Source organism: Mytilus edulis, chromosome 1, assembly GCF_963676685.1.
Source record: "Mytilus edulis chromosome 1, xbMytEdul2.2, whole genome shotgun sequence".
Lineage (NCBI taxonomy): Eukaryota > Metazoa > Mollusca > Bivalvia > Mytilida > Mytilidae > Mytilus > Mytilus edulis.
This window is the reverse complement of record NC_092344.1, coordinates 106,722,837-106,739,712: the sequence shown is the minus strand read 5'-3', so window position 1 is coordinate 106,739,712 and position 16,876 is coordinate 106,722,837. Positions and strand designations below refer to the sequence as shown.

The 16,876-nt window shown below is 31.1% G+C and overlaps 1 long non-coding RNA gene across 1 annotated transcript; it reads left to right on the top strand.

Annotated features, from left to right (window-relative positions):
- The first annotated feature begins 1,416 nt into the window (after positions 1–1,416).
- Positions 1,417–5,095, top strand: LOC139517191 (uncharacterized). Its single transcript, XR_011663104.1, has 2 exons — positions 1,417–1,701; positions 4,699–5,095. It is a non-coding gene; the product is annotated as an uncharacterized lncRNA (long non-coding RNA).
- The last annotated feature ends 11,781 nt before the right edge of the window (positions 5,096–16,876 follow it).

The following is a 16,876-nucleotide window of genomic DNA, read 5'->3' as shown; positions in this document are numbered from 1 at the left end:
AGACTAATTGGTACGGTTTCATATTATTTATCGAATGGTACCAAACTATTGTAAGAACACACAATGCTCATTCGCGTTGTTTGTTATACTTTAATCCCTTTTTGTGACTCTGTTCTTCAATTTTGCGTGCGCTTATTGTTGATGTTTAAAATAACAAAAGATTAATTAGAATGATGGTTTTAATTCATTTACACTTAAATTTGATCTTTTGTGGAAGGTTGATTAAGCTTTGAACCCCGGTATAACCAACCATTTTCTTCATGAATTTGACAACTGTTTTCCATTCGTTCCGTTAGATATTGTCGAGTGTTAGATTTTGTCTTGTCTAGTTTCCTGGACTTGCCCCCATTTCGATTTGCGTTGTAGTTCGATACTTTTGTAAAACTTTTATACGGGAAGTATAATTTCTATAAGCATTTTGCTGAAATTTACCATTTCATACACATTATAAAAGTTGCAATTTCAATTAAATGGACACGAGTATTATATTTCCCGGTTCAGTTAAGTGTGAATAATTCTTATTAAGAAACTAAAATTTGGACTGATATATTTCTTTGGACTTCATGAATTCTTCAAAAATGTGTCATTTTCAGGAAGGGTTGTTTCTTTATTATAAAAGTACAGATATATGATAATATCAAAATACCGGAATAACATTTTAACTTCGTTTACTATGTTAACTTCTGTCTACTGATTTTGGGTGTACTTACAAAACAGACGCCTTTTTGATCGTTTTGTAATGTTTTGTTTTATTATATAATTAACTTTTTTGCTATCTATATTCTCAATGTCCTTATGTGGCACGCATTTCCCCCTCTTTAATTGTTTTTGGTTACATTGCGTAGTGTCTAATGTGTTCGCTCATTCTAGTTTTCAATAGATATCTGCTGAACTATTTGCATTTTTAAAATTTCATCGACAGTGGAAGATTATTCTCCCTTAAAAAAGCATGTTTTAAAATTGGGTGGCTTATATATCTTAACATATTTAATTTGTTTTTGTATTAAATTTCAGTATTTTAATCAATATCAAATTTTAAAAGCCTATTTCAGATGTCAGTTCTGTTCAAATTAGTCTTATTGTCCAGCGTACCACATTTCCCTTTATTTTGCAGACTTTCATGATCTATTAATTTGTTTAAAATTAAATAGTGGTATCATCACAACGTTATTTTGATGAGGATGACTATGATCTATTTTCATTTTTACTTCTACGTTTTACATGGTAACAAATTAGAAATATACAGCACTTGGCAAATGATTATACAGATTCGTGATCCTAAACATAACGGTTAACAGATAAAAGGTAATACAATCCTTATTATATCTAAATTTTAAAAAGACAAATCAAGGACCGACTGTTACGTAATCATTCAGTAGTTTTAAACATATTTGTTTACAGTTCATATTTCTAAAAAGAGAAATAGAGCCATCCGGTGCGTCATGTAAGTGGATAAGTTGTTGATGTTCATTTGCATGTGATATAAGTAGTATAAATAAAGTGTTTTAAACCAAATACATATTAAGCCATTGAGGTCTACAACATACACATTTAGAGGTCCTTGAAGACTACATACAGCAAACTCTGATATGGAAACTAAATATCTACTTATGCTTTTGATTGCTCTTTATACTGTTTTTATGTATACAGTTGATGCACTGCAATCTGTCATCGAATCATCAAATATTCCAGGATCAAGCTGTAAGTTATTCTGAAATGTTTCATTATCAATAAGTTATTAATGTAAATTTGATTGTATACCTTAAACAGCAATGCGATTCAAATAATGACATTTATTTACAACATTGCATGCGTTTGAAACACTTAAATAAAGGCAACAGTAGTATACCGCTGTTCAAAACTCATAAATCCATGGACAAAAAACAAAATCGGGATAACAAACTAAAACGGAGGAAAACGCATTAAATATAAGAGGAGAACAACGACATAACACTAAAATGTAACACATATAGACAAAATCCCACGAGAATAACAAATATAACATATATATATATAACATCAAAACCAAATACATGAATTTGGGATAGACAAGTACCGTGACACGTCTTATCGCAATGTGAATTTACACTCAAAAATAAGAGAAAACAAACGACACAACGTTATAATGTAATACACACAGAAACGAACTATAATATAACAATGACCATATTCCTGACTTGGTACAGGGCATTTTTAAAGGAAAAAATGGTGGGTTGAACCTGGTTTTGTGGCATGCCAAACCTCGCACTTTTATGGCCATGTGAAATATAACATCAAAATGACAACACAGGACTACAATATAAATAAATTGGAGAACACAATTGACAAAGAATCACACAAACAACAGCCAACAAAAGGCAACAAGTTCAAAATTTTAATACGCCAGAAGTGTATTTTGTCCACACAAGACCTATGTGTGACGCGCAGATACAAAAGTTTGAAAGCCGAAACGAGTACAAAGTTGAACAGCATCGAGGACCAAAAGATCAAAAAGGTTGTGCCAAAAACGGCAAGGGTTTTCTGTTAAGTTACCAGAAAATCCCTATAATTTAGAGTAATTTATACTTTTGCAAACAGTAAATTTAATAAAATGAATATTCAAAAGATGTACATGATAAAGCTGAAGTATTAACTAATTACAGGAAACAACTGAAATACATTTATATAACCAGACATTTGAAACACAAAAGTAGACACATCCGAATACGTTTAAACCTCTACGCCAAGTGACGTCCTATTAGAAACTGAAAAATGACGAAAAAATGACGTCATTTGAATTAGTAAAACAGAGCATCAAAAAATGAAAAATGACGTCACATAAGAATGAATAAGATAGAATTAGGATTAATTTAAGATTATATATTTGAACTAAATACTGACATTGCATTTAATAACAAAGCACATTTTAATTCTTATTAATATAAAACTGAGGTAGCAATTAACTATATTATAAAACTATATCAGGTTTGTTATGAATCTAACTTCAAACGTAAAATATCGTACTGATTACTTTGAACGAAATCAAATCTGATAAATGAAGGCGGTGATTAATTTTCTTTACCATAACACATAAATATAATAGAAAAGACGTCAACACATTTGACAAAATCCGATGAGAATTACAAATATAACATTAAACATTTAAACTAAATACATGAATTTGAGATGGATAAGTACCGTACCACGTCTTATAGTAATGCGAGTTCACACTCGGCAAAACAGTCACAATCGGGAATAAGTCACGTTTGGTAATTAAAAGATTAGACGACATTATGACAAAACACAATCTACCATGTGGTAAAAATGTCCTTAGCTAGTTTGGTCAACGAAACATCGTATGGATCCACCAAATCGTGATGGTGTCCATAAAATTTACGGAGTGTCAATTTTAATCTGTCCTCCTCATAACTTTGTTGGAGCAGTTTCTGCGTAAGGAGCACACTCCTGTATATGAAGTCCGTATAGTGTGAACAAGCACGTGAATAACGTATCAATTGTGATATGTAAACACCATACGAAGGGGCAGAGGGTATGTTACTGCTGAGAAATGGGAAATTGATAATTGGGAAGTTGAAATCAACCCGTTTATCATAGATTTTCGTGTGAAGTCGTCCATCTACGTCAATATTGAGGAAAAGATCAAGGTATGAAGCAGTCCTTCTAGTATCAGTGGTATCCTTAATTTCAAGTTCACTTGGATATATGAGATGTTTAATCAATTGGGCTATTTGGTTTAAGTTTACAATGACAACAATGATGGAAAGCCTTGTCGTAGTTTTCCTCTTATATTTGATGTCCTCCCCTCAGTTTTAGTTTGTAACCCGGATTTTTTTTTCTCTCAATCGATTTATGAATTTTGAACAGCGGTATACTACTGTTGCTTTTATTTATGTATCATGTTGGATAGTCATATATTTTATCGAGAAAAATTACCTTTCATTGCTTGGATGAATAAGTATGAAAAACATAATTATAAATGAAACGGATAATTCAAAACTATGTAAAATATACTTATTTTACGATATATTTGGTGACTATGTTGAACGCATCTATCCCATCCAACTAGAGATAAAGGATAAAAAAAACATACAGTTAAGCCTCCCTCAAATCTTGACTAACATCTCGAATTTGACAATGAGGGTCGTTTCAACACAAAACTTTACAACAGAAGAGACGATTTCAGCTTCCAAATTGTGATGGTTCTATTTCTATGTAGCAACATTCCAGCTGCGCCTGCATACGGAGAGTATATCTCCCAATTGATACGGTAATTCCGGTATTATTTTTCCTGTCATGATTGACTTGGTATAGGGTTTCTGCTCACATATAAGCGATTTAACCAAGTGTTCCAAATGGTGAAGTTGACCATTATGCAATATCCGTTTCACAGATAATATCGGATATGGTTATGTCGTCGTAACTACAATCACGTTCCTTTTTCACAAATGTGTTAACTTACCGAATAAGACAATTTAATGTGTTTTAATAACACGAGCAACACGACTGGATCTACATGTTGGACAGGATCTGTTTACCCTTCCAGAGCAACTGAGATCACCCCAGTTTATGTCGGGGTTAGTGTTGTTTAGTCTTTAGTTTTCTATTTTGTGTCTTGTGTACTGTTGTTTGTCGTTCGTAGTTTCCTCTTGTATCTTTCGTTCCTCTTATATTAATGTGTAAAATATTTTGTGTTTTCAGATTGTGGAAAAGGTAAAAGAGTAATAGGACAATATACCGTGGGTGTGAACTAAAGCATACTTTTTTTTCATATATTCAAAATAGTTGAACGTGAACATTAATAGAAGATTCAAGTAAGACGTTCTACAACATTGTAGATGATGCAACACATCAGTGAAATCGAGGGAGACATAAAATCTACATCAGTAACCACATTATGCAAGGGATACATTACATTCTGCTGATATAAGATTTTATTTATAAGAGTCGTTTTATATAACTATAGAATAGAATAACTATGAGTTGCTAGTAGCAAATAGCTAAATATAACGTAGAGAATAAAGAAAATAAAAGTAAAAGTACAATTGATTTAACTTTATATGTTTAATCTGAAAGAAAATATGAAAATTCATCATTATTTTGTGTTATGCATATGTTCACGTAAACATTACATTTTTTTGCGTGGGTGTTGTTTGTTTGTATTTTGTGTTTGTTGAGAGGAAAAGGGAGGGGATGTAAACTTCCCTTCTTTAAAAAAAAAATGCTACCACATTTTGAATGTAGTCTATTTCATTGTAAGTATTATTTTTTTTCTGAGCTTTGTATAGCTTAAGAAGAAATTATAAGGCATTAGTAATAAAACAAAGTTCCAATATCATAGTCGATAAAGACAAATCAAGGAAACGAACAAATATTGAGAAATTGCACATGCTGTTTAACCTTGGAGACTGAGTAAGTGTCTCCTGCCATATAAAAAAAGATGCGATGTGATTGTTGATGGAGAACTATTCACAAGAGACCAAATGACACAGATATTTACAACTACAATGAGCAAATCCCATACCGCATAGTCAAATTTTAAAGGCTCCGAAATGACAAATGTAAAACAATTTAAAAGAAAAAACTAACGGTCTAATTTATGTACAAAATAATGAACGATAAACAAATACATAGTTATAGTACCGAAACAAACGATAACCATTGACTTACAGGCTCATGACTTGCAACAGGAACATATAATAGGTGGTGAGGTTAAACACATTTTGCGGGCGCACATTCATGCATCCTCTGCCAAACAAATCCATAATCAGTTGACCGAAAACATGTAATTTTACTACAACTGTGTCATATGACCGATAGTGACATACATTCTGGAATAGGACACAATCGGTAAAATTGCAGGGAAGACAACTATACTGTTATATGAAAATAAAAGGACTGCGAACAACTCAAGTGGATATTTGTGACACATGCATATCGTATCGGTCAATTATTGATTGTGATCACAAATCTTCTATAGCGATGATTTCAGTCGTTCTTAAGTTCAAAAAGTTCAAAAGTTCTTCCTAAGTCTTTTGAAATAATTTATTTTTGTGTAAGAAACGCACGATGGGGCAAATGGTATGTTTCTGTTAAAAAGGAGAATTTGACAATTTGAAAGTTGAAATCATCAAATTTTTCATAAATACTTGTTTGAATTCCTCTATCTGGGTCAATATCGAGGAAGAGATCAAGATATAAAGCCGACTTTTTCAATATAAGTCGAGTCCTTAATATCATTTTCACTTGGATATATAATATTTATGCACAAAATGAAATATGTGTTTTGAAGTTACAATATATCATCATTATATCTGAAAGTGAAACCAACGAGCTCAACAAGATGATAAACTGTTTTGTCTTTGAACTTATCTTCACTTACTTTTCCCTTTTGTTCGAAACAGGCAATTGTCATACAGTGGCTTTTCAAGTGCATAGTCATATAGGTTATGTCTTTTAATTGAATAACTCACACTTTGGTCATTATGTTGAACACATTTTAACCTATGAACTCCAACAACGAACACCCCAAAAATAGATTTATATGATCAGTTTAGTGATTTAAAATTGGAAAAATTGGTAAAATTAACCACAGCTTTTAATGAGGTTTTCATAGAAAGATTAAAATAATGTAATGTATCCTTTCCAAGAAGAATGTACTCGATTAAAGAAAACTGTGAAAATGGTTTTGAGTTTATATATCATGATATCATTTTCTTGTAAAAATATATCAAGGGTTTCTTCTATTTGTCATGATGTACCACATGCGATTAAACCATTTTTTCAATAAGGATTATTCCTCTACATGTTTCTCCTTTTTTAGAGGGGAGAATAAACAATAATGTCGGATCTATAACTGATGTACCCATATTTTGACTATTTTATTTATTGTGTCTGTTTAGTGTACGCATCAATATAAATATAACGGAATTAGATGAGACTGTCATCAAAGTGAGAGGGTTAGCGCTATAAAACCAGTTTTAATCCACCATTTTCTACATTTGAAAATGCCTGTACCAAGTCAGGAATATGATAGTTCTTGTCCAGTCGTTTTTGATGCGTTTTGTATTTGATTTTGCCATGTGATTATGGACTTTCCGAATTGATTTTCCTCTAAGTTCAGTATTTTTGTGATCTTACTTTTCATTAACAGGCTGCTACCATGTTTATTTAAAGTAAATCATGCTAAAGCTGTCTCTTGTGAATACTGCTTCAAATATTACTTTCTGCCGATTGAAAATATGCACTTTAATTTAAAAGTTTTGTCTAGATAAACGCATGTATGTTTTTATTGATGTTGCAGATTATTACACCATGTAAAACTTAATTATAAATTAAGTGTAAATACACGATGTTGCAACTTTTAACCTCAAATTTAAACCGCATATGCATTGCAAAGAGGATTTGACACTTATAAACGTGATATAATTATCTGATGAATTTATTTTTCAATTGGAAATGTGCATACATAGTGTGCTGGGCTACCAAATACTATATTAGCATGATAGGTTATAATATTTCGATGTGAAAATTGCACTTAAATAACACCAATTTTGATTTTGGCATGAAAGTTGAATCTACCTGTCGAAAATACTTATCTTCTCCTACTTGTAAGCTCATAGCACACCGAACAATTTAACTGAAATATCGGAATCTCGTCGGATCTTTTCATAAAAATGAGTCAGAATGGTATGCAAAAGAAAATGTAAATTTGGTTGAGTTTAATCGCTCCTTATCAAGGAATCTACATTTCGTAGAATTTAAATTTTGAAGATGAAAGTGTTTCACGACTTTTTTACATTTTCATTTATATTCCTCTGAATGTCCAATTAAAAATTCTTTCATACAAAAGTTTGTTTCATTTATTCATATGGGAACATTTAGACTGAATAATTTCATTTTTATTAATATGTCCTTGATGTTAAAATTTTCCTGAGAAAGAAACCGAGTTAAACAGAAAAAGAGGAAATTGTTGTTCACTAAACAAAGAAAAAATAATAAAGATTTGAATCATATCAGACAGAATGTTCTGATCGAACGTCGATTTTAAATAGAGTTTTACTGATGGACTAGAGAGGCCAAATTGTGCTTGATTTAGTACGGACGATACTAGATTTGAATATGCTTGTAAGGTTTTGAATAATATGAGTGTGGGTTATTGCAACAGAATAGAGCGATTGAAGCATGAGGTTGTCAGAATAGTAATACTTCTTTCGGTCTTAAATAGTAATATACATATTTATAATGAACTTTAATGTGTTAGAAGAAAGTTACGATTGTTCCATCAAATTCAACATACTATATTCATATGTTGTAATGGAAAACATGAAAAAGAAAGCAAATAAAAATACCGAAAATCGAGGAAATTCAAAACGGAAAGACCTTAATCAAATGGCAAAATGAAAAGTTTAAACACATAAGAAGGGATAAGATTCTGTTAGATTCCTGACTTGGTCCCGACATTTATATTTGTAGAAAATGGTGGATTAAACCTTGTTTTAAAGCTATCTAAACCTCTCACTTATATGACAGTCGCACTTAATTCCATTATATTGACAACAATGTGTGAACAGAACAAATAGACATAGTAGGAACAAATGGCAAAAATAGGGATACAGCAGTCAATTTTAAGTTATAATCTTAATAAATATAAAAAAAAACCCAAATATGTCAAAGAAAAACAAAAAGGCTTACCAGCAATACAAAAGACAAGAAATAAAAAAAAAATACTTTAGCACAAAAATACATTTACTATAAGTAACGAGCCACGTCAAATGGATATTAACAAAATTAGACTTAACAGTAAGAGTAATACTTTTTTTTACAAAGATACATAAAAGAACACTATAACCCATAATTAAGATGATTAACAACGCCAGTACCTGGAATATATACTTCAAGACTATTGTGTATCATTTGTGAAGTTGATACGGGATATTAGCCACCATATAAAAAGTGATTCTTAGAAAGCTTAGACGGGATGATTATATGAAACAGCAAAGCAATCGGATGAGTTTATTCAAAGGTCATCAAAGAATACAATGTTTTATAAATAAATAAATCGATAGAAAGAAAGAAAGAAAAAAAGAAAATAAATATAGAAAGCGTTAAACCCAGAATTTTTACGGTGTCAATTTGTAAAGAATGTAAAAGTTGACATCTTTATAAGAGAAAAACAAATGATATAAGGGAATGTTTAAATGAATTGTTAAGTTAGTTTTGGCTGCTAGATCCAATTTATTTTCACATTAACCTGTTAACAGAAACGGTATCACTTTAATTGATCACAATTATCCTTTCGACTAAATTTTAGGGACTTTCATGTTATTTTCACTACCCTTTTTGCAACATTTTTTTATCGAAAAATTGCAGAATGAGGCCATGGTTAGATCAAAAAGAGATTATGTTTCACCGTTTAAACTATAAATATATGCACATGCATATAACAAACATAAAGTTTTATTTGTTAGAAACCAAGGAAAAGAAGTTGGTTACAAATTATGAGTGTAATGCTTTCCCCGTTTATAGCTACCTAAGTCAGGAATATGACTGTAGTTTTTACTTATTTCGTATATGGATAGCGTTAAATTTTGTCATTTTTTAATGGTATTTTCATTATAACTTTTTTTATCTGTAAACATAAATACATTGGAACTGTAAAGGGCATCCACACGACATGAAAAAAATAAATAAAGCGTAAGATATGTTGACACAAAAATTGTTTAAAAACTGAAAGGAACCACTGCCAGGGACAACGCTTTTATTAATGTAAAAGTAAAAAAAATCATAACTTGCCGGAATAAAAGCAGACTTTTAATACACATTCAAAAATGTGAAGAGCATCTAGTGTCTGTTCGTCAACAATCTTGCATTTCTTATCCACTTATGTGTACTATCATTGTTTAAAGATTTAAAAAAACGATACGTCATTTTCAGGACGCAATGCACTTGTTGAAGTACATGGATATACGTCAGTTAAAAAATGAATAGAATTGATATATTTTAAGATAATCTTTTAATCAAAAAAGAAATAAGATTATTTTTTTACATCACGTATTGTCAAGTCGTTATCCCTCTTATATGCCACCAGTTTGATGCATTGCATTTTAACTGCTATATTAGCTTGGTACTTTCACTATACAGCGAGACATCTGGTTTGAAATTCAATTTTCTTACTTGAGTGGCTTGGTTCTTTACAAACAACACCAGCATTACAAATCGGGCTCACCGCGAGTAAAAATCTGCATAACCATATTTCTATTTCGTATTACCAACGTTATTTCAACTGATCGGGCGGAGCTTACGTTTTAATTTGCACAGGGACAGTCTATTGAAGATGTGTGTGATAAGGATGATTGCCGTTATAAGTATTACTGATTTTTAATCACCTATCAGTGTCATCAAAGGCATTTACAAAACAATGACTGGACACTTCATTGATGAGTTTATCCTAAAACACCTATCTATAGATGGACTAGCTCACCAAATTTGTAAATTGGTACAAAAAATAAGAGTCAATAATATGCATAGGATCTGACCTTGGACATGTGACCTGACTTGGACATAGGAGTTGGGCTTCATCACTTTTATTATCTATCAGTGGGGAAAAAGGGAGACAGCAAAATTGCAATTGAAAAGACAATTGTTTACAATATATAAAAAACCTTTATGATTGTTATGAATAAACGCCAATTCCTGATATTAAATGGAGATCTTTAGTCATATTTTGGTACAAGTATGCACAGTTTACACGTGTTTTCTTCAAACTAAATCATATTACAGTTTTAAGTTCGAACTGTTATGTTTTGCAAGCTGACAGAATATGTGTCCCCTAGAATGATGATGAAGTATGTATTCTTTTACTGGAATTTTGAATTGGAGGAATGGGTTCTCTGGCCTGTTCATGCTACAATTTATATGCTAGTAATTATGTTAAAAACATACGAATTTACAAAGGGTGTACATATTGTTAGGATTTGTATCTTTATATTTTCCGTTGATGACAGGATGTTGATTTTAGTCATTTTAAGCTCAGTGATAAATAGTCCAGTGGTTTACCGTTGACATTGAAAAGTGGTTTGAAACCATGTATGATGAATTGTCATCTGATAAATATATAATTTATCACATCAGACCAACATTCACTTCGTTTACCTCCCGTTAAATTTGCTCAACTTGCGTGACTTAGAAAATAAGGATAAAACACTCTCTAGCAAAGTACGCCATGGATGAATGAGGCCTTTCGTTTCGGATCCTTTTAGTTTATTCCTAGCCGATAAATGTTTATTTTTCTGTGTTACTGGTGAAGGTTAATCCAGAAAATATCTGTAAAGGAACGAATAGTCATATTATTGTAAGCGCAAACAAAACTGGGTAACATATTAAAATCGAGGGAAACACCTTAATTATAAGAGGGAAATAAACGAACAGAAGACACTCAATTACAACAAAAGCTAAAGCCAACATACATAGAAACGGACTGTAGATAAACACGTTTGTAGTCTTGAGTTGTCTCTTCTTTAGTTGAATTCGGTAAACTACTGTTACCTCTATTTTTTTTTATTGTACTACATATCCTGGACCTTTTCATATTCTATTGTCAACTAAATAGTTTATTATACGAACTTTTATTATTTAAAATCGTCTTTTTTACAAAGTTGTTGGTTGCTTTTAATTCACAAAGGAATGCCTATGTAAAACAGCGTTTGTGAATGTTTTGAAACACAATAGATATAGTAGTATGTTTTTACCCAATGAATAAATTACCTTAGGGGCATTTAGAACCTCATTTGGAATTTTAGGACCCTATGAATCTCTCAAACTTCATACTTTCTTGGCAGTTCAACGAGTCTACCGTAAACAAAACACGTGGTATCTATGATTACTTATTATTATATTTTTCTTTAGGGAATACTTTTGATACACATTCGAGAAATAGCAATATATGTTTAGAGAGCTATTATGCCTCATAATTTGTTTTCACTGATACTTGTCCCCTTCAAAGTTTTAATAGGAAAAATATTGGGTTCATCAATTATAAAAAAAGTGAGGCGCAAGACAACCAAAAGGGCCGTTGAAACTCATAAGTTGAAAATATATTGTCACTGCCAGGGAAAAAACAAAAAGACAAACAACAGATGGTAACAGATGGAAAAATACTAAATTTCCTGAACGCTTAACCTATCAGTACCTTTACAATAAAATCATTATAGTTTTCAGGGGTAAATTCAGTAAATAAATATACGTCATCAGGGACCTCCCATATGGGGGAGAGAGCTTTCTGTGTAAAACTGAAGTCATGTGCTCATCTGATTGGTAGATAATGTTTGTAATACACATTTTTGGGTAGATGGATCAAAACTAGAGTTGAAAAAAAATAATGATGAATGTATTATTTGTTTTTACTACAGAGTTGAAAAGTAATGGGGCTCAGTATAGGAATTCAGTGCGAATCTACATTGATTGTAAACAAGTCTATGTGAATGCCAAAAAATGCCGCATGACCCTATGTTTTTATTGTTGCAAAATATAGGGCTACATTTTTACTTTCATGAATGATAAATGAAAGTTTCTAATTTTTATAAGTAAATCAGGTATAAATTTAATTCAATACATAAATTAGCATTAAAGTGAATGGGAGATTTTTACTGAATTTACCCCTTCAAGATTGTAATTTTTCAGATTTATTTTTATTTTCAAACAATTACTGAATGCCCGTTCTGTCGACAACTATGTACGGTTTTACAACCAAAACCCTTCTCCAGTAATGCAGAGGCGTATTAATCAATATTTGGAAAGTTGTAAACATACATATATGTTTAAAAAAAACACTCGTGACAATAGCTACGCCACGATACAACGTTTTAACTGTAGTTGAAATATTGAGCATTGGCAACGTCAAATTAGCCTTAATGTTTAAATCAATAAAATGCTTGTGAAAGTGTGAAAAGTAAAATAACAAAACAAACTGAACTCCGAGGGACATTTAAAACGGAAAGTCCCTAATCAAATGGCAAAATCAAATGATAAAACACATCATACGAATGGACTACTGTCATATTCCTGACTTGGTACAGGCATTCTCAAATGTAGAAAATGGTGGATTGAACCTGGTTTTATAGCACTAAACCTTAAACTTGTATAACAGTCGCATCAAGTTCTCTTTTATTTATAAAAAAGAATCATAATGTCACAATAAATGACATAATTGATTATTTTCACTTCATAAATCATCTGAATACTAATTGAATTAGGGTTTTTTAGAAATAAAACATAAAATTTGCACATTTCAAACGTACGGAGAACTGTACACTCTATTAAAGAAACTCGTGTACGGAACAAAGGTAAAGCATACCTTTACATTGTGGCCTGCGAAGGACATTTTTTTCGGGGAACAATTGTGTCTTATAATGACGATACTTTGTCTATTTACGTTAATCTTCAACCGAAATATACTGAATCAGTTTTCTTGAATCGATCCCATTCTTGGTGAGAGCTGAAATAACAATACAGAACATAATTCAGAATCCTATTTTAAGGAAACAGAGGTATGTCTGAATTTCAATATATATTTAAGACTACGCGTATAATAACATGAACCGGAACAAAAGCAGATGAAAACACAAAAATAAGCACTGAAAAGTCAATACATTAGCACTGTAAACAACAACATGTTGACCTGTGTCACATATTTATTTAATCATTGTTCAGATATAAATTAATAAAACAACGTCAATTTAAGGAAGTTTTTTCCTAGTGTAAATACATATATGTACATCAAACATCAATGCCGGGTTGAATGACAATCACGATATTTAAGTCACTATCTTTTAATCTGAGGGAAATGAGATTATTTTTTACATCACAGGTCGTTGACGTAATGTCCACAGTACTCGTAGTTTACTTGGTTATACTTTAGATTGCATAATACTCCTATGAAATCTCCATATAAATTTTAGCGTTTTTAATACATTTCTTAAATATCATGGTTGTTTGTATCACGTTTGTTTGCTGGTACATATTTTCGAATCGATTATAAAACTAACTTATTATTATTTACCTTAAATACTACGAGTAGATTAAAGGTGTTTTAACTATCTTTACACATTGTAAATGCAGTTGTTTCTCAAACAACTGCTCTTTTCTGGAGATATATAATATTCATAGTTAATTTCATTTGTTGACATACTGATATATAATCTCTATGTTTCATTTTATAGAGACATAACTTCGGACTGTTACAAGTATAAAAACATACTGTTGAGGTGAAAAATGAATTCTGAAGAAGGCAAAAAGTCAAGGTAGGGGGAGTATATAATTTTAAACTTCGAATAAAATAGTAGTGCATATAAAATTTCCATTGTTGGAAATATCTGTTTACGAATTTTCATAGTCAAAGTGTCTTCTATGTGAAATAGCATTATCTATATTTACAGAAATGCAACTTATAGTTCACTTGACTAAATATGATTTGAGAATGGAAAGTCTAGTTTAAAATTTGAAAATAATATTATTTCTTTTTTCTGGTTCGTTTTGTAAACGTGGAACTCACCCTCGACGAAACATTGGTTTTAAATGGCCCCATCTAGCGCCCATAGGACTGCATAGTTATACATCCCAGACGACCAAACAAGCAGTCACTAAAACATTCATTTTTTCTGCCAATTTAGTTAAGTGAAGTCCAAATGGTCATATTTCAAAACCAAGATCGATATTTTGTGTTTTATTTTGATAAAAATTACCAAAACACACCAGATAAGAAAAGTAAGCAAAAAAATCTAAAAACAAAAATGAAAAACAACCACGGACAGGGTTCATAATTTGGACTGGAACACTTACACAACAGGTTCGATATTATTTTTTTTATCTTTAAAAATAAGGCTCATTGAAAAACGCCACACTACAATTCATTCAAAAAAGCCAGAAGTATACAAATTAAGCGATTTCAGTCATACATAAAGAATATGAATAACTTGATAGTTTTTAAAAACGTGCAGATCCAGCTATATACCCCAATTCAAATCTATTTGAAAAGCAAATTGATAAGCAACGAATTGCGATATAAACATTCATAGGATTTCAAAACATTTTAAAATCCTCAAAATCGATTCGAGATAGATTCTTTTCGGTCAATAACACCATCAAATCATTACTTTAGATCACTAGAGTAAAGTGCAATCTGAAATATTGCCAAATGCAGGGATCCTTTTGTTTACGTCAACGACATGTGATGTAAAAAATAATCTTCTATTTCCTTTCTTTCAAGGATTAAGTGTTTTCGCATGTGAATCCGGCATTTATGTATTGATGCATAAGCACGAACTGGATACATATGTATTCTCTTTTAAAAGGAACATACTTCCTCAAATGAAGTACAGCTTTATATCTTAAAACAATTATTAAAATATAAGTAAATCACAAAGAATAATATTGTTGATAATACACTAACAGAACCTGATGTTTACAGTAATGTTTGAGTGCATTTCCTATTTGTGTTTGCTTATTAGGTCTTTCCACTTTTCTGTGGAAAGACCTATTGTATTTGTTCTGATTATAATTTTTTTTTCCGTCACATTTTATTCTTGCGATAAATGTTTGTTTCGCAATAAGTCGCTTAGATATTTCTCATATTGTATCGTATAGTTTATGCACTTTTAAATTTAACCCTGCTAAGCCGAACCATTTTCTTTGTAAGAGTTATCTCCCTATTTACTGTTTATCATCAGAGTGCATCTCCTTCGTAACAAAAAAAGATATCGTCAAAATTCTTTTTACAAATTGTTCGTTACATCCTCAGAAATTTTTGGCTAATTTGGATCGAAGCGATACCATGAAATTTTATATAAAATAAATTTGTCGGTATGTGTTTTCAACTCATCAACTATTTACCATATAACCCTGTAATGTTTTTTTATGCCCGAGGTCTTCACTTAGAAAATGAGGTCAAGGTCAAAGGTTAAGGTCAAGTTCTAAATTTTGATTTTACCTTGTTAAGAGATTTTCTCTGACAGTTTTAAAGATATACATTAAAATACAAGCGCAAAATGTTTGCTTTATTGTAATGAAGATATGTAACATTTAATCTGATATAATTAAAGTGCATCTTATAGGAGTTAGTGCCCCTGAAATGACTCAATATAGTAATTTGATTATAACTACAACTAAATTCATTATAAAACCATATGACCTTGTACAAAAGGTTAGGTGACTTTGAAAAATGACAACCGGAAGTGACCTTGAGAAAACCGGGAGTAGCTATTGTTGCACTTTTTTCATATGAAAGTACTCAGAATCCATATATTTTGTTATTTAAATACATTTACTAATCACTAAAGACTAGAAGTGCTTTTCTGTAAACCGAAAGTGGTCAATTATATCCCGGCTTACAGGAAAAGTATATAGAAACTATATATTTTTGAAATCAGTATGAAAGAAGCTATCATATGAGACCAAAAGTAACATTTATACTTAACCGGAGTAGCATATTATTTACTTTAGTTCACTTTCAAATATATCAAAACCATTATTTATCACATCAGTCTGAAGAAACTTGCTTCTTTTCAAAGTTTCTTTGATGTGGAAAGGCCTTCAATTGTTCTCTGAACAATTGGTTTTTAATTTTTAAAAACACTTCGTATTTGACGTCATGGTTATGACTTTTTGCGTTCAGGCCTGGTTTGTCACTGAGTCGGGTGTGTCTATTTTCTGTGTTGGTCTTCAATGCATTGTGTATTATGGTTTTGTTTTCTGTAATTAGATAACGTCAGTTTGATCATGTAAATTTTTTATATTCATTTGATAAAATTTACTGTTTGCAACAGCATAAATTGTTCTATATAATAAGGATGTTCTTATCACAAGCAAAAAACCCTAGCCGTAT